General features: G+C 34.1%; 1 protein-coding gene across 2 annotated transcripts in view; it reads left to right on the top strand.

Annotated features, from left to right (window-relative positions):
* Positions 1–18,856, top strand: part of CACNA2D1 (calcium voltage-gated channel auxiliary subunit alpha2delta 1) — a 512,722-nt gene that overhangs the window by 328,732 nt on the left and 165,134 nt on the right. The gene's annotated exons all lie outside the window — the stretch shown is intronic.

The following is an 18,856-nucleotide window of genomic DNA, read 5'->3' as shown; positions in this document are numbered from 1 at the left end:
GAGGAATAAGTTCCTTAGGACGGTATAGGGCAGGGAGCTTGTACCAGTGGAGTGACAGAGATACCCTATATATTAGTAAGGGTAGAGCCTGAGAATCTGACTAGGATAATCTATTATCTATGAGGACTACCCAAGGCCCAGAAAGCAGGGTCTTTGTTCAGTCGTAGCTCTTGGCTCCTATGTTCACCATTCTCTAACCAGTTTCTACTCTGCCTTCTTGCCTAAGTATTAGTAATAAGAAAGGACCATTTGAGATTTTTAAAAGTACTTTTCTTATATTCCCCTTAATTAGAGAGGCTGTAGAGTGAATTGGGTGTCTAGAACTGCCTGGGTTCTGGAGCCAGATGGCCTGAGTTCAAAGCTAAATTTTTGCAGTATTTTTTTTTTTAATTTTATTTATTTGAGAGACAGCACCAGGTGGGGCAGTGGGCACAGGGAGAGAGAGGAACAGACTCCCTGCTGAGCAGGGAGCCTGAAGTGGGGTTCGATCCCGGGACCCCAGGATCATGCCCTGAGCTGAAAGCAGACGCTTAAGCGACTGAACCACCCAGGTGCCCCTTTGCAATATTTTTTTCTTTTTTAAAAAGATTTTATTTATTTATTTGACAGAGAAAGAGAGAGCCCACACAAGCATGGGGAGTGACAGGGAGAGGGAGAAGTAGGCTCCCCGCTGAGCAGGAGCCTGATGCGGGGCTTGATCCCGGGACCCTGGGATCATGACCTGAGCCGAAGGTAGACGCTTAAGGACTGAGCTACCCAGGCGCCCCTGCGATATTTTTTTCTTAAGCAAATCCTTTAAATTTCTGGGCAAGTGTTTTCTCACCTGTAAAATGGGGATAAGATTACTAAACTAAAAGATGAGCGAGGATAAAGTAAGTTAATATACTTGTTTTCCAGCCTAGTAGTAGGTGCTATTTAAATGTTTTTTGTTACTGTTAATTACAGTTCAAGTTTATTTAAGCACAGGGGACTAAGTACAGGGACTAATAATATAAATTATCATTTATATTTTGGATTCACTGAGATTGTTTAAAAGGGAATTTGAAATGCATATGTAATTCTTTTCATAACAGATTTCCTCTTGATCAAATTATTGTATTCTGTTTTTAATTTTAAAAAAGTACATAACGTTTTCTTCCTATCAATTCTTTTAAGATATTAAATGTATGATTTTTCTTTATTGATAAAAGAAACAAAATGATGTATATGGGTAGTTTCTGTTGTTACATGAGAATTAAACGTAATTAGACTTCTTTACTGTTTATTCCAGGTTCTTTTAGGAATTACTTGGGATTTGGGTTCAGATTTCTTTTTTAAACTTTGATCATGGTGTACTGTTTAAAAGAACTATCTTGATATTTGCAATTACATTTTGTAACTGTTAAAACTATTCAGACAATATAAGCTGTATGATTATTTCTAATTTTTTTAAAATTAATTTTCATCCACCTTCATTTCAAATTTTTTTTATCACCAATTGTTTTTTGGGTATGCCAACAAAATAATCTTACTACGTTTAAATTATATCTTCCTATTGAATTCACATTAGAAGAACACACTGGCTGGATATGGAAGTTTTGAGTCACAATAATTTTTTGGTCAGTACTCTATGGATTTCCTGGCACTGTTTTTTTTTTTTTGTTTGTTTGTTTTTGTTTTTGTTTTTTTTGGTCCTGTATTACTGTGTTGAAGAAACTTGAGGCCAACTTCAGTGTTTTCAATTTGTTAGAAAGCTGTCATTATTGTGTTGCTGTTTTGTTGCCTCATATTTGGAGATTTTTTTTTCCTTACTCCTGAAAATCAGTATCATTATCAAGAAGATACTCAAGTCACTGATTTTTTTTTTTTTTAATCTGTGGAACACTTTGTTAAAATATATATTTGCATGTTCTTGGGGAGGCGGTCTGTCCAGAATCAGTAGTCAAGATAGATTGTCTGAGCAAGTCCATAGATTATTGTTTGTCATTCCCAAAGAAAAGAAAAAGAAAAAGTTTAAGTGTATTGTGGTTTTAATCTGCTTGCTTGTGGATGTAGAGGTTTGGGGAAGTTGGGATGGGTGTTTTGAAGAGCTTTGTCTTTGTGCTGATTCTGCCCACTTCTCCCCACCTTTGATAGGATAGAAAGAGCCAGTGGACATGGGGCCCTTCACTGACGAAACTTGGGAAAGAGGAGGGTTTGCGCGTACTTACTGATTTGTATGGCACATGAGGTGTCTCTCTAAGGCCAGGAGCTTACTTCCTGGTCTGGATGGTGCATGAGACACCATTTCAGTCCCAGTATGGTATAAAGACTCCATTACCTCGCTGGCCCACTCAGCCCAGTTCTTTCCCTTCAGGTATACAAAATAATGAGGCTCTTCATAGTTTCTCTCATTCACGTTCCTACGGAACAGTAAATCTTTTTTTCCTCTCTGTAGAAAAATTTCCTTGCGGTTCAGGCAATCTATTAGGGATTGTCAAGAAATCCTCAAATTTTTCATTCAGTTCTCAAGGAAGGATATGGATACTTTACACATTTTAAAAATTTTTTTTCCCCTCTAAAAAGCGTATACCATTATGGCAAATTTTAATATAGCATACATATTTAACATAGAAAATTAAAGTGTCCAGCAATAGCAGCTACTGAAGCTAATCATGATTAACAGTTTGGGGCCATAGTCCCGTAGAATAACTTTAAATGCAGGAACTAATGTCCAAATGAGATATTTCACACTGCTTTTCAACTTGCCTTTTCCTGAACTTAGAGATTCTTGTTAGAGTATTAGAAGGCTGCAAATGGGAGAAAGATTTCTCCTCAGGAGTAGGTTACCCAGAAAAAAATAAAGTGATTGTGCTTAGTTTCTCAATGACATGTTTGAGAAATCAGTGAAAAAAGGGATTTCTCATTTTTTCCATAGATAATTAGTGCCTAATTTACCAGTCTACTAAATTACCTTGTGCATACCTTTTGTGAACAACAAGGGTCAGAAGACCCCACAATTCCATTGGCCTGGTTAATTAATAACACCATTTTTTTTGAATTAGTAGCTGCTTGACTCCATGCTAACCTTTTTTAATGTAGTATGTCCTTTATTTACTATAACATTGTTTAAGTAATTTTGAAGAAGGGAAAACTGAAGCAGTCTTTAAGGAAAGGCCGTATTATTAATAAGAGATGGGGTCAGACTTCAAATAAAGTCTAATTCCAATCTTTATATTTTTAATCACTATAATAAATGAAATTCTTGATATTTTAGAGTTAATTTTAACTCTTATGTTATTTGGGAGACAGAATTGTCCACTGGAATTAGTAAGATAATGTGTTCTACGTGATAATCTTTATTTTCTTACTTTTTATTCTTTCCCTCTTTTGATTTTTTTTTTTCTTTTCAGTTGAAATCATACATAGTTAAAGTCTTCATCTGTTATATGCTGGAACAGACATGAAAATAGACACAAAGTGAACCTAAACATAATTTTAAAAATAATATTAATTGCGACATGGTATACATAGGTTTTTTTTTTTTAGTATATTTCAAAAGTTTCGAATTTTATAAATGTTTTTCTTTCCAATTTAGAGTAAACTATGTGTACATATCTGCAGAAGATGATCTTAATAGTCTCAGGGAATAAAAAATACTTTGATTTTGAAAATGAGATAAAATATTTAAATAGGTGTTTTCAGAAGTCTAAGGCATACTTGGGAACGTGTCTTAATTAAAAAAAGAGAAAGCTCTGTCTTGGATTATTTAGTCTCATTTATCTTAATAGTGGCTTCTCCCCCTTTGCTGAAATCTCATCAGTAAGACTCTGACCTCTCTGGCCTCTACTCTTAAAATTCATATTCCATGTTATGGGCTGTGTGAGTAAATGACACAGGAGTAAAATCAGAAATGTCAAGAAGATCTTGAAATTTAATGATTACCGGTATTCTTCATGAAGTTCATCGGAATATATCAGATTTACAGGATTGTTCTAGGTTTCCGAATTTAATAAATGTGAAAGCTTCCTTTAATTGAAGGCTTAACTGAAGGAAACAGCCTGTTCTTTCTCTAAAACAGTTGTGTGACTATATTCTCATAAGGAATCTCATGTTCTAATTTCTTAGAGGCAATTACTTCTTAAAGTCCCAAGAATTGAAATGGGATTATCTTTGCTCATTGATATATTTAAAGTTTTAGAGTAGTACATTTAATTAAAGCCATATCTGAAAGTGTTCATTTTTGAGAATTTCACTGGTACCAACCTTAATTTTAGAGGGCATTCAAGCCATACTTAATTTTCAGATCCAATTTCTGTGTTGGACTATAAAAAAACAAACCTAGAAACTAGTAAAAGAAGGATTGAATATTTGGACAATTTGCTTTCAGTTACAGAACCTTATTTTTTAAATCACTTTAGATCCAAGTATAGGAAATGTCTTCATAGAATGCTCTATAGTCATCTATCAATAGAAGATTTTATAGAATTATTATAGTTCCAAAAGAATCTCAGTAATAAGGGAAAATAGTAACTCCAAATTGCATAACATTTTCAGGTATTCAATACTTTTGTCCTTATACTTACATTATAATGTAAGCAAGACAATTATTTCCATTTTAGAAACTGAAAAAATGAACTTTTATCTTAAGGGAGTATTCATTTTGATAAAGGAAGACAGAATTTTCAGGAATTGTTTGTCTTTTAAAGTCTCACTTGCTTTACTAACAATACTTCTTATAAATTGAACTACCTAAAATTACTAATACTGCAATTGCAATTTAACTTGCTGTTGATTTATTTTGTCTTTATAGCTACAGTATCTCAAATGATATCAGTATAAAAAATAGAGGAAAAAGCTGCCCTACCTTTGCTGACAATTGTATAGATAGCTTTTCAGTCTTTATAAATTTTAACAACAAATCTGTTTCAAGAGATAGACATCACTTATTTATAGAGTGCTAATTAATAGTTTACATTGGTTTTAAACAACTCATTTTGTTATTCCAACAAGTAACAATGTGGGTAATATCTCTTTTATAGTTTTAAGAAAGTTAATATTTTAGTTGATTGGCATCCTCAAAATAAGGCTGTCTGACTTTACAGCTTCAATAGTTGTAAAGACAGATGAAAACTCTTTTAAAAAAAATATTTGGTGCTCTTGGGCAAAAGGCTGGATTCACAAGTCTGTCATTTTTTTTCAACAAAGTATAGTCCATGTGAAAAGATTTCACTGGATTGATGTTACTTTATATTATTGCTTCACCAAATACATTTTGTAAGAGGAAACTTTACATAATATTGGTAAAATACTTTCAGTGTATAGTCTTAGATTTTAAATTGTAATTAGAAATAAAGTTTGTCCCGTATGTCTTTTCTTTAACGAACTGAAATTAAAGAGTAAAATTGGGAGCTCTTGGATAAGTGATTTGAAGGAAATGCAACCATGGGGAATAGGATTATTTGATGTAACTTAGAATAATTAATATGAATAAGGTAGATTACTTTGGATGTAACTGGTTTGGTTATAACCAAAGTAGACTTTGTAAAAAGTTAACAAAAAAGGACAAGAGCTATCAACTATAGAGCTAAATTGTTTTTTCACTTAGTGTTTGGTTTTGAAATATGCATTCTCTTCTTTTGACTATAGTGATTGTTGATACATTTTAATTTCAGTTATCTCATGAGTATATATCTTTCATCTGTATTTGGCATATTTAACAAATATTTTGAATTATTTATGGGATAGCTCAGAAAAAAAAAAACCTGTAGACAAAAATCAAAGTTGTGCTCTGTTCTCAAAGTACCAAATAATATATATTATATTTATATGTGCTAAGAAAAATAACACTTTTATAATATAGCAGTATTATAGGTTTGAGGTAAAATGTTATTAACTATCTTGTATTAGGGTAGAAATCTAGGAAAGTTCACGATAAGATAACCTGGACCACATTAGTTTTATGAAACATGGTATTATTGAATTACTTCAAAAGCAGCCAGTAATTAAGTGAAAGTTTACTAATTTGAGATTAGTTTCAGATATGTTCAATATGTATCATGAGTAGAAAAATTATAAAATATTCTCTTTATTTTGCCTGTAGTGGATGGAAATGGAACATAAAATGAACAAATAATAGAATGGGCTACATGATAGAATAATAAATGTTCTATATAAAAATAGGGCAGGGCTATAGGTAGTTCCTGGGTTAGGAGTGGGGAGTTGGTATTTTAAAATAGATAAAGGAAGGCCTTGAGGACTGGGTAGCAGAGGCCTTGCCATATATAGCTAATGGATAATTGCAAAGGCTTTGATTTTTACTGATACTGTTCTAGTTCAGTATGCTTTAACAAAATACCATAGACTGAGTGGCTTGAACAGTAGATATTATTTCTTACGGTTCTGGAGGCTGTGAAGTCCAAGATCAAGGTGCTGGTGGATTTGGTTCCTAGTGAGGGTTCTCTGTCTGGTGTGCAGATGGCCACCATATTGCTCTGTGCTCGAATGACCTTCTCTTCATACATGTGGAGAGAGAGAGCGCGCGCGCGAGAGCTCTGCTCTCTTCCTCTTCTTATGGGGACCCTAATCTTACTGTGGAGGTTCTATCTTCATGAAATCCTCTATCTCTCATGACTTCCCAAAGGCCCCATTCTAATGCTGTCTCATGGGGATTAGGGCTTCCATCTAGGAATTTTGGGAGGACACAAACATAGAAGCTGCATGGAGGTAATGAAGGTAAAATGAGCTGGTAAGGTTGGGGCCCAAATCTTGTAGGATTGGTGGCCTTATAAGAAGAGGTTTCTATATGTACTCACACAGAGAAAAGGTCATGTGAGGACATAAGAAGGTAGCTGTCTGCAAGCCCAGAAAGAATGCTATCACAGGAATTCAAAAAGGCAATCACCTTGATCTTTGATTTCTCAGCCCCAGAACTGTGAGAAAATAAATTTCTCATTTAAGCCACCCAGTCAGTGGTATTTTGTTGTGGCAGCCAGAGCTGACAAAAACGCAAATTTATTTCCTGAGGAAAAAAATGCTGTAGTTTTTAACTCAGGGTTTAAAAGAATAAAAAACAAGGTATGAAAAAATTCTGTTGGATATTTCATACTTTGTACTGAAATACAATAGTTGAGAAATATTTGGCTGCTATATTTGGATTTACAAGCCCCCCCCCTTTTTTTTTTTTCATTTTAATTCAGAATCGTGATTTCTGTGCTTGCCCTTGAAGCACTTGTGCCCTGGAAACCAATTAATGTTCACCAAACTCAATAGATGAGTAGATCTGATTGGAATGACAGTGAATTTGCAATTCTGACCCTCTGTAGTAATGATTAGATTGATCACTTTCGTGGAGAATTCCCTAAGTTATTTAGTGGATATGTAGGCTTTGCAGATATAGAGATTGAAATTTATAGTTACTGAAGTGTGGTTTTGTTTGATTTTTGTTTTGTCACATTTAAAAGAGGGCAGAAGACTGTTCTAAGAACCGATTGTCTAGTCATTCGATCATGGAGCCCAGTATCCAGGATGGTGCTGACAAATTGTTTACCGTTCTGTGCAGATAATGTTCTGTGCACACTACAAATTGATTACATTTTGGAACACTCTGTTCATTGATTACATTTTGGAACACTCTGTTCATTGATTTCATTTTGGAACACTCTCTTCCTGGTTCAATTTTCAAAGCTTCTCAGTCCCTTAATTGAAACTTGAAGGATATTTTAACCCATTAAGATATTTGGAATTGTAAAAATCCGTAGATCTCATTAAAAATAAAGTTGTAAATTAGCTCTAGAGGTAGCTACTATTGCAAGGTTCACTCACCTCTTATATGTTTATAATGGTGGTTGCTTCTGTCTTTTGTATCACCTGCCATGTTATTGACAACTACTCCTTATTTCTAGCAGAATTTTTCTGGCATGTTCTAAACAAAATTTAAGTTGTTTTACCCAGTCTTTTCCATTTTATACATGTCACATTAACATCTCTCAAGTATATATTTCATTTATTTCACTTAATCTCTTTATTCATAAAATTTTGTACTAATGACAAGTGGGCATAATACTTTTGATAAAATTTGTAAGTCACTTTGTTGTACAAGTGTGACACATGGTTTGTTGTGAAAATCTAACTTTATTTTGTTAGCCTCCTACACTTTTTCAGTCAATGACTCCGTGGATAAAAGTGACTTTCCTGGGGACTTTGTAATAATAAAGTGGCCTTGGTCACTTTAAGTCCTAAAAACAGTTTAAAAAGTTTCAATTCAGAAATTAAAATGTGTATTCCCATGTAATAGTCAAAATTCCCAGTTTGACTTAGTATTTATTAACTCTTCTCCCCTCCCCTAGATGAGAGCTAATGGAAGCCTACAGTAGAAAAGGGGCCAACAGGTGAGCATTTCCTAGCCATTCTCTGAATTTTACCCCCACCAGGTAGAAGCAAGGAAAGGAAAGGAAGGAAGAAGATCCTTGTGGCTGGGCTGGGTGGCTTTAGGGCAGACATGGGTAGATGATAGGTCTTACAGATAATTTAAACTCTTTCTTTTGAGGAACGATTTTGTGGGTTATTGAGACATTTCTTGCTGGGTTCTTCTCTTCTGTAGTTCATTTGATTCAGCAGACACACATCTTTATAGGGTGAGAACTTAATGCTAGTTGATTCCATAGCCCTAGGTGGCATTTTAGATTGGCCTCCCCAGAACCAGCTAGGGTACTGTAGGACAATAGTAACATCTACGTGCTTCATGCCAGTCTTAGCAGATGCTACCAAGTCAGTCAAAATTGGGGCATAAAATGTTGCATAGTTCATAATGTTTTACTGTATGTCTCTTGTACTATATTTCATTACAAAAGTTTTTTCTTCTTATTGCCTATTTGGCCAAATGGAAATTCTCCTGTTCTTGGGAGCCTCATGAAGAATGTCCTCTAAGTCAAGAGTACTTAGAAAGGTGTTTAAAAAACTTTTGTCAACATACATGGTTGATTTTGATACTGAATTAAATGTAAACCTCATCTAGTTAGACTAACATCCTTGTATAGATCACATAAATCCCAGCTCTTGGTCTAGCGTGCATATATCTCACTAAGGAATATCCTAGATCTTCACTTCTTTTCAGAGCTGGTATTTCTCAGTGCTCTTTCTTAAGGGAGAGATCAAATATTATACAACAGGTTTATTAAATGTCCTTAATTCCTATTTGTTTTTCATACCTTACTGGGAGCGGGAGCTGTGTTAGAAAATACTCTGTGAATTTTTTTAGTTCATGTATGAACAAGAATAGGAATTTGCAAAAGGTCCAGTTATCTCTACACTTTTGCTTATGGTTGAGTGGGAACAACAAATAAAAATTCACTGTTTTTTTTTGTTTCTATAGAGAAATTTGAGAGGGAACATAGAAGCATGGTCTGAAAGGATGTTTGGACAATGCAATCCTCTGTAAACTTGATAGCTGGAAATCAGAAGTGTACTTGGCTAGCTTTCTATGATGCGTATAACAAGTGACAGGCCATTCAAAGGTTGAAGAAGAGAGATAATGAAATCTTAAATTAGAATAGCTTTCCAAACAGACTGACAGTACTGTTCACAGCAAATTAAAAAGGGATTGACAATTGGAGAGAAAATGGAGGCCTGGAATTTGAGATGAGAATTTTTTAATCATCTGGCATTTTGCTTCATGTATAAAATCTTAGCAGAATTCTCCCTAGAGATAAAAAGGCATTTAAAAGATCTTTCTAAAGTCCTATTAGAAAAGAAAGATTTTGAATGGACTAAAGATTCTAACACTCTTTTGTCTCAAGATAGAAAGCTTGTATTTTAGAAGTTCAGGGGCTGTGAGCTACACGAATATTGAAATGGGATTTAGTCAGTACTTAGTAGAGCAAATGAAGTTATATTTTAACTTAATGAATAATACACAACCCTTTTAAAAAAATAGTGCTTAAGGTACATACTGTTGGAAAGATACAGTGATATAGACCTTGCTCGTTGTTTCATTCCTGTGTAAAAGTTGTTTTTGTTTCTTGTCAATGATAGTAAGTAGAAGCTGGGAGAAGTTCCTTATTAGCTCCCATGGACACTGGGGCCGTTTCTTGTTTCCTATTCGCCTGGTCTGGAACATGAATGAAGAAATGTTCCATTACTACGCTTCCAAGTATATGAAGACCCGTTGTTGTTTCTGTACTCTCTTGGTAATCACTGTCAGTGATGTGGAAGTGATCAGCAATTATTAGGGCACTTGGAATATAGAAAATAGACCCTAGGAGTTACACAAATAGTGGAAGGCTTTATTTTTCAAAGAAACTAATCTTGTATTCAATGGTATGTTTAATTTTTTTTTTTTTTTTTTTACATTTTGTTTTAAAGATTTGAGAGAGAAGGAGAGAGAGAGAAAGCGTGTGCGTGCATGCATGTGTGGGAGGAGGGGCAGAGACAGAGGAAGAGAGAGAATTGTCAAGCAGACTCCCTGCTCAGTGCGGAGCCTGACCCGGGGCTTGATCTCCAGACGCTGAGATCATGACCTGAGCCAAATCAAGAGTCGGCTGTTTAATTGACTGAGCCACCCAGATGCCCCTCAATGGTATTTTTAATACTTAAAATGATTTCTGTATTTAATTTTGATCTTTTGTAATTAGAGGGCATCCTTAACCCATAGAACATCCTCATTACAGAATAATCTAATTTTTGGACCTTCTTTCCTTATCAGCTCCACCCCAAAACTAAGAAACAACTGACAAAAACTAGTGTTTCAGGAATTTTTCAGTACACACATGCCGCCTTTTCCCATTTCTAATGGAAAGGTTAATGGAAAAAAATGTTTTATCCCCTGTATTTTTGTCATTTATTGTTGAAGTTTTTGTATTTCCAATTTAAAATAACATATTTTTATAAAATTGTTTTCTTGGGGTGTCTGGGTGGCTCAGTTGGTTGAGCGTCTGCCTTCAGCTCAGGTCATGATCTCCTGGGATCGAGCCCCAAGTCTGATACCCTGCTCTGCTTCTGTGCATTCTCTCTCTCTCTCTCTCTCTCTCTGTCTCAAATAAATAAGTAAAATCTTTAAAAAAAAAAACCCAACAAATATTTACTTTCTAAATGTGAACAGCTTTTAAGAAATAATTTTGCATATGTAATAGTTATTTCTGGTATTTTGACCTAAAAATTCCTTTTTGTAATTAGCTTCAATACCAGTTGTCTAGTCTAGAGAATAAAAAATAATTACCATATTAAAAAACAGCCAAATTTTTTCATCACACATAATTCTAAAAGATTGATAGCTATTTGAAAAATAAAATAATTCCTGAAAGGGCCAAAATGTTTGTCATCAGTTTAAAATATAATTCCAAATAAGGATCTACAAAAATATTTGAGAAATAGAAACTTTTCTCAAGTATCTAATTGGTAGAAGTGAGTGATAGCCATCTATAATATTAAGAGACCATGCAAATATTAGGTATATAATCATCTTAATGCAGAAAGCTATTTATTTTAGTTGTAGTGAAGTCACTGATCATCAGTTTAAAATATAATTCCAAATAAGGATCTACAAAAATATTTGAGAAATAGAAACTTTTCTCAAGTATCTAATTGATAGAAGTGAGTGATAGCCATCTATAATATTAAAAGACCATGCAAACATTAGGTATATAATCATCTTAATGCAGAAAGCTATTTATTTTAGTTGTAGTAAAGTCACTGATTGATCATCAGTTTAAAATATAATTCCAAATAAGGATCTACAAAAATATTTGAGAAATAGAAACTTTTCTCAAATATCTAATTGATAGAAGTGAGTGATAGCCATCTATAATATTAAAAGACCATGCAAATATTAGGTATATAATCATCTTAATGCAGAAAGCTATTTATTTTAGTTGTAGTGAAGTCGCTGATCATAGTTATTTATTTGTATTTCACTTGTATTACAGTTTGTTTTTTAAACCCAGTCCTGTTAAAATCTTCTCTTAAGAGTCTAAATTTATTCAACTTACTATCTGATTTTTTTTATTCTCAGAAGGATGCTCTAGGTTGTTTTTGAAGATTTTTGAAAAATTTCTGAAGTAGAAAAATTGAGAAGTCCTACAATGGTGAAGTTTCGAGTACAATGGATAGCCTTTGATAGAAATGGAAAATGGTACCAAAATTAAAAAAAAAATTAAGGGGTAGGGAAATTTTAAAATGATGAAAGGAAAATGATAGTCCAGTGAATATTTAAATAAACAGTGATTTAGCAAAAATAAAGTTGGCATTTGTGAGAATATTTTAATACATACCATAGTACTTACCTCAAAGGTCTGTTAAGAGGATTAAAAGAAAGCACATAAAAACAGACCATTGTTAGATGAGTGTTAAAATCTATTACATCAGCAGCCCTCATTTTTCTAAGAAAATTTAGCTATAGGCATGCGTGGGTGGCTCAGTTGGTTAAGCATCTGCCTTCAGCTCAGGTCAGGATCTCAGGGTCATGGGATAGAGCCCCAGATAGGGCTCCGCACTCAGCAGGGAGTCTGCTTGAGGTTCTCTCCCTCTCTTTCCCTGTCTGCCTTTCCCCATTCATGTTCTCTGTCTCTCTATTTCTCTGTCTCTCTCTCCCTCTAATAAATAAATCTTAATTTATACCTGTTTTTTTAATTTTAATCTTAGTCAAATGAAAATGACATCTAGAAGTTCTTAATGTGTAATTGAGCACATATACATATCATCTTACTCATTCGAGTTAAAAGAAATCAATGTTTTAATAAACAATAAAACAGGATGAATTATAGAATTAAATTCAAATATCACTGAACTAAGTTAGAATTATTTGATATTGATTAGTTTATTTTTGTAGCTCTTTGGTGAAGGTGATTACCATATCCTGTGTAGTTTGTGAACATGAACTTCAGCAAAGTTTGATATTTTAGTATTTTAATGAATAGACTGTGAGTCTGAAACTCTGAATTTGAGAGTATATTTACTTTGAAAGACATAAAGTTTTTAATTTACAGTCTTTTGTGTAATAAGTGGTGTTTTTTCAGAGTTGATAAGATTTTAATCTTTAAAGTGCAGTTAAGTTTACTGAACATAAATGATAAAATATTTTGCTACGATAGGCCAATTCTTAAGAGTAGCATTAGCAATACCTATCTGGGTATTTAGGTATATTTTACTCATAGGGCATTACATAAATTGTTTCTATTTTTCTCTAAAGGCTATGCTAAGATTGAAAGCGATCTCTGTTTTTATGTATTCTAAGAAAATCTGAATAAATGTAAAGTAGTTTACAAGGATCTAATTGTATAACTGGTACTGATTTATACAGAGAATATGAGAAAATCCGAATATAAGAATGAAAATAAGGCTGTTAAATAACTGACTCGTGCATTTTGTACATTATAGTATTTCAGCAAACTATATAAGCTATATGTAGTGACCATTAGGAATTAGGTAGAAAGATGTGTTATTTGGACTATGTGTCACATAATAGCATAATCACAATATTTTAATATTTCATCTCTACCTTTCAAGAATTTCAACATGTGGCCAGTTTTTTTCCTCTCTTTATCAGAGCAGTCTTCTCCATGGAACCATGTTCCACAGATGATTCCAAAGACAGTCCTGACTCAGCCTTTTATTAGGTGGTTCCTTTTGTGTTCTTATATATAAATCATAATTAAAAGAGAAGCCATGATTGTCTAGTTTATAGGTCATGTTTTTAATGAAGTTAAAAATAATCATTCCATGAATGCACTTTTAATGAGTGTTTTGTGCTAAATGCCAAAGCTTAGTAGAGACTGCATTGCTCATCTGTATCTGAGTCTCTCTTTCAGACAAATTGAAGGATCAGACCTTTTCCTTCCTGCCATTAGGACTTGACTGGTGCTGCCCAGTGGGTTATGGTGGTAATGCTGTGTGTGGCTTTTCAACTGGTAAATTTAAATGTCTGCGTTAGATTTTCTGGAACTCTCTTCCCTCCACATGACCATACGGGTGGAAATGGATGAAACTTGCATCAGTCTAAGGCCCTGAGTTGAATGAGTACATACTGCACTGACTAACCCCTCTTCCATGCCTGGATCCCACTAACAATAAGCTATGGGTTTGTAGGATGAGTGAGGAAAAACACACTACTTTGATGTTTTACCCACTAAAATCATATACATATTATATGCATGTAAATATTCACACACACTCACATACTCACATATTAACTATATTCTGATAGTTATGCCTACCTAAGCTCTAAAATATCCCTCTTTCTTCTACTTACCTTTGTGTCATCATTCTATTTATAAAATGACTAACTACCTGGCTTCTTCTGCTTCTTAGGATTTTTTCCCTAAATATTTGAAAATCAGAATTTTATTTTTATTTTTTTAAAGATTTTATTTATTGAGAGAGAGTGAGAGGGAGAGAGGGAGAGAGAGAGCATGAGAATGGGGCAGGGCCAGAGGGAGAAGCCAATTCCCCACTGAGCAGGGAGCCTGATGTGGGACTCGATCCTGGGACTCCGGGATCATGACCTGAGCTGAAGGCAGATGCTTAATTATCTGAGCCACCCAGGTGCCTGAGAATCAGAATTTTAATCTCAAAGTTTGTCTTCAAAATAAATTTTTTTAAAAAGATTTTATTTATTTGACAGAAAGGGAGAGACAACGAGAGAGGGAACACAAGCAGGGGGAGTGGGAGAGGGAGAAGCAGGCTTCCCGTGGAGCAGCGAGCTCGATGCGGGGCTTGATCGCAGGACCCTGAGATCATGACCCGAGCCGAAGGCAGACGCTTAACAACTGAGCCACCCAGGCGCCTCTCCAAAATAAATTTTAAAGCCTGGTATTTACCAAATATTAAATCCCTTATCAAACAGATTTTTCTATAGCCATAAAATAAATGTCACTTTTATTCTCTTATTCTCAATCTTTTATTCTGTTTTTCTTTCTTTAATCGAGATTTTAAAAATATGACTGCTTAGGAAAAACAAAAACTCAAAGCTTTCTCTCTTAGGACATTGAATGATAGATTAATTTCAGACTGACCATTTTAAATCCACATTTTTGTTCATTTCCAAGTCAACAGTCAAATTGAGGTATTATAAAAATACATAAATCCTACATGTTGAAATGATAGTCTCTAATTTATCAGTTTGTTTTAAAAAACTCAAAATTAAATTATTACAATATGTGATGTTAACTACCCTTCCCACTGACATGATTAGACTGTTGATAATTTATGACAAAATATAATTGTAATCATTAGGCTAGAAGGCATTTTCAAAATAAGAGATTTAAGTTTAACCTGGGTTAGTTCGCTATAAAGAATATACATATATAAAGAATACAGATTTTTTATATATTGAATTACATATTGAAATATTTCTATCAAGTCTTATAATCAGAAAGTGTTAATGAAAATTGAAAAAATAAAGGTTTTCAATGGGTCAAATTGGAATAGTATATGCCTTCATGATTTTCAAAGTAATGATGAACTATGTTTAAAAGGTGCATTTTGGAGCTTTTAGGTTTTCATTTGTTTTGTGAGTTCTTTGTCTAATTTGGCATTTTACTGGTGTTCATTTGTTGAATTTATGGCAAAATAGTGAGGACATCATGTGTGGCTCATTATCTTCTGTCCACATCCCCGAGATTCTGGCCATGCTGAGTTCAGACCTTCGGAAGGATGATTTGGTACAGTGAAAGTTGAAAATTCTGTTGTGACCAAGACATTCTTAATTTCAAACTTCAAATTCTTTTAGTACATACGGTAGTACACGTGCATAGTTATTTTCTTCAGATTTTCATTTTATGTTAGTGTATAGTTACTACAAAATTAATCTATTCATATAATCATACAAATACCCAGAAGAATCCCTGAGGATAGGAGTCTATCAAGGAAGGCTATATTTACATATGTGTTATACCTGCACTTACATTTGTGTTTGGTATAAATAGTAAGGTATAGATTTCAATGTAAAAGAGTGCCAAATATTTAAATTTCATTTTTATCTTATATAACCATGAACTCCTGGTCTTAACTATGATTTATACATTTCAAAAATGGTAAGTTTTAAAAATTTCTAAGCTGTATTTAGAGAATGACACTAAAGCATTTTCCAGAAAAATAAAAACTGTTTGAAATATTCTGAAAATTGAAATATTTAAAATACCATTTCAAATCTTAATCCTGATTTTACTTTGTATAAATGCACATATGTATACATTTCATATATGTATAGCATTTGAGTGTAGAACTTTTTCCAGCAAACTGCATTGATTGAAATTTCATTTAAAAATACCTTAAGGGGCACCTGGGTGGCTCAGTCGTTAAGCGTCTGCCTTCGGCTCAGGTCGTGATCCCAGGGTCCTGGGATCGAGCCCCACATCGGGCTCCCTGCACCGCGGGGAAGCCTGCTTCTCCCTCTCCTACTCCCCCTGCTTGTGTTCCCTCTCTCACTATGTCTCTCTCTGTCAAATAAATAAATAAAATCTTAAAAAAATAAAATAAAATAAAAAATAAAATAAATAAAAATACCTTAAGCTAGGGGCGCCTGGGTAGCTCATTCGGTTAAGTGTATGCTTTTGGCTCAGGTCATGATCTCGGGGTCCTGGGATCGAGCCCTACATTGGGCTCCCTGCTCTGGAGGGGGGAGTCTGCTCTTCCCTCTTTCTCTGCCCCTCTCCACTGCTTGTGTGCCCTCTCTATCTATCAAATAAATAAAATCTAAAAAAACAAAAAACCTTAACCTAGGGAAAAAAGTATCCTCCCATAGTCTATATTTTGATGTTGATAGCATAAATGTCAACTTTTTCTGAGCTAAGGGAAATAATTGTTTAGAAGTAGACATAACAATGTTCATGAATTTTAGAGAAGGTTTCGTTTTAATGAACACATTTTTATGCTCAAACAACTAGTAATACCTGTGAAAGATTTATTAAATAAAAGATGCTAAATTCTAGACAATAACAGATTTTATTTTATTTTTTTGAAGATTTTATTTATTTGAGAGAGAGAGCGAGAGGGAGAGTATGAGCAGGGGGAGAAGAGGGAGAAGCAGACTCCCCTCTGAGCAGGGAGCCCGATATGGGGCTCCATCCCAGGGCCCTGGGCTCATGACCTGAACCAAAGGCAGAAAACCTACTGAGCCACCCAGGCACCCCAAAAACAGGAGATATTAAAATTTGGTTTAAAAAATAGTAAATTTCCTATAAAGTGGTAAGATGGGTTCCAACTGGTGGAAGGATCACTGGGCACATCTTTGGAAGGAAGGGAATACATTTGCATTCAGGAGAAGCTTTGAGAATTACAAAGAAATAGTAAGTTGAACTGCAATGTCATTATATTTGGAATTTCCAAAGGCATAAAAAATGTATTTTCTGTCCTCACACACACACAAAAATTTGTTTGAAGTTTGACAGTGACTAGAAAGGCCATTATAACTAAATGCTTTTAAAATGAATTAAATGGTATTGATTATGTGCATTATAAGTACACAGGAGTTTAAATGGGTGATAGAAAAATATCTGGTGCCTATAGTGATGCCCATACACACATATCTCTACCTTCTTGTAGAAGGTATTGCTACTTTTTTTTAAGGATATGTAATTTTAAAAAGTAAAAAAATTTCAAAAAATGTTAATAAAATACAGAAGCATTTTTTAAGAAGTGGAATTATAATTGATACAGAAAATTCTATTAGTTTCAGGTATACAGCATAATTTGATACATGTATACATTGTGGAACGATCACATTAAGTCTAGTTATCTATCACTAAGCAAAGTTAAAAAAAAGAAACTTCTTTCCTGCAGTGAGAACTTCTAAGATTTACTCTTAGCCACTTTCAAGTATGCAGTGCAATGTTGACTGTAGTCACGTGCTGTACATTATGCCCCCATGACTTAATTTATAACTCAAACTTTGTATCTCTTGACTTCCTTCACCCACCCACCTGGAACCCTCCTCCCTTTGGCAACCACTAATCTGTTTGCTGTTTCTATGAGTTTTGTTTTGTTTGTTCATGTGGTTTTTTTAGATTCCACATATAATTGAAACTATATGGTATTTGTCTTTGGTTTATTTCACTTATCATAATATACTCCAGGTCCATCTATTTTGTTGCAAATGGCAAGGTGTCATTCATTCTTTTTATGGCTGGGTAATATTTCATTGTGAAATATTTTATTGTATACACACACACATCTTTTTCATTTACCTGTCCATAGACACTTGGGCTACTCCCAAACCTTGGCTATTGTAAATAAGGCTGCAGTAAACATAGGTGCGCAAAGATCTTTTCCAATTCATGTTTTTGTTTTTTGTTTGATTGGTTTGCTTGGTTTTGTTTGTTTTGTTTTGTTTGGATAAATACCCAGAAGTAGAATTGCTATCTATCATAAGGTAGTTCTATTTTTAATTTTTCTATTTTTAAGTTTTTTGATGAACCTCCATATCGTTTTCCATAGTGGCTGCACCAATTTACATTCCCATCAGTAGCACACAGAGTGTTCCCTTTCCCCCACATCCTCACTAACACTTACTTCTTTTTGATACCTGCCATTCTGACTGGTGTGAGGTGATATCTCATTGTGGTTTTGATTTGCATTTCCCTGATGATGAGTGATGTTGAGCATCTCTTCATGTGTCTGTTGGCCATCTACATGTCGTCTTTGGAAAAATGTCTGTTTAGGTTCTCTGTGTTTTAATTGGATTGTTTCTTCTTTTTTTGTTTTCATTGAGTAGTGTGAGCTCTTTAAGTATTTTCAATATTACCCCTTTCCAGATACACAATATTCAAATAGGTTCTTGATTTCAGTCGCTTGCCTTTTCATTTTGTTGATGATTTCCTCCACTGTTCAGGAGCTTTCTAGTTTGAGGTAGTCCAGTGTGTTTTTGCTCTTGTTGCTCTTGCCTTTGGAGTCAGATTGAAAAAATTCT

Source organism: Halichoerus grypus, chromosome 12 (assembly GCF_964656455.1).
Source record: "Halichoerus grypus chromosome 12, mHalGry1.hap1.1, whole genome shotgun sequence".
NCBI classification, from domain to species: Eukaryota; Metazoa; Chordata; class Mammalia; order Carnivora; family Phocidae; genus Halichoerus; species Halichoerus grypus.
The sequence above is the reverse complement of the archived record's forward strand: the minus strand, read 5'-3'. Positions and strand labels throughout refer to the sequence as shown.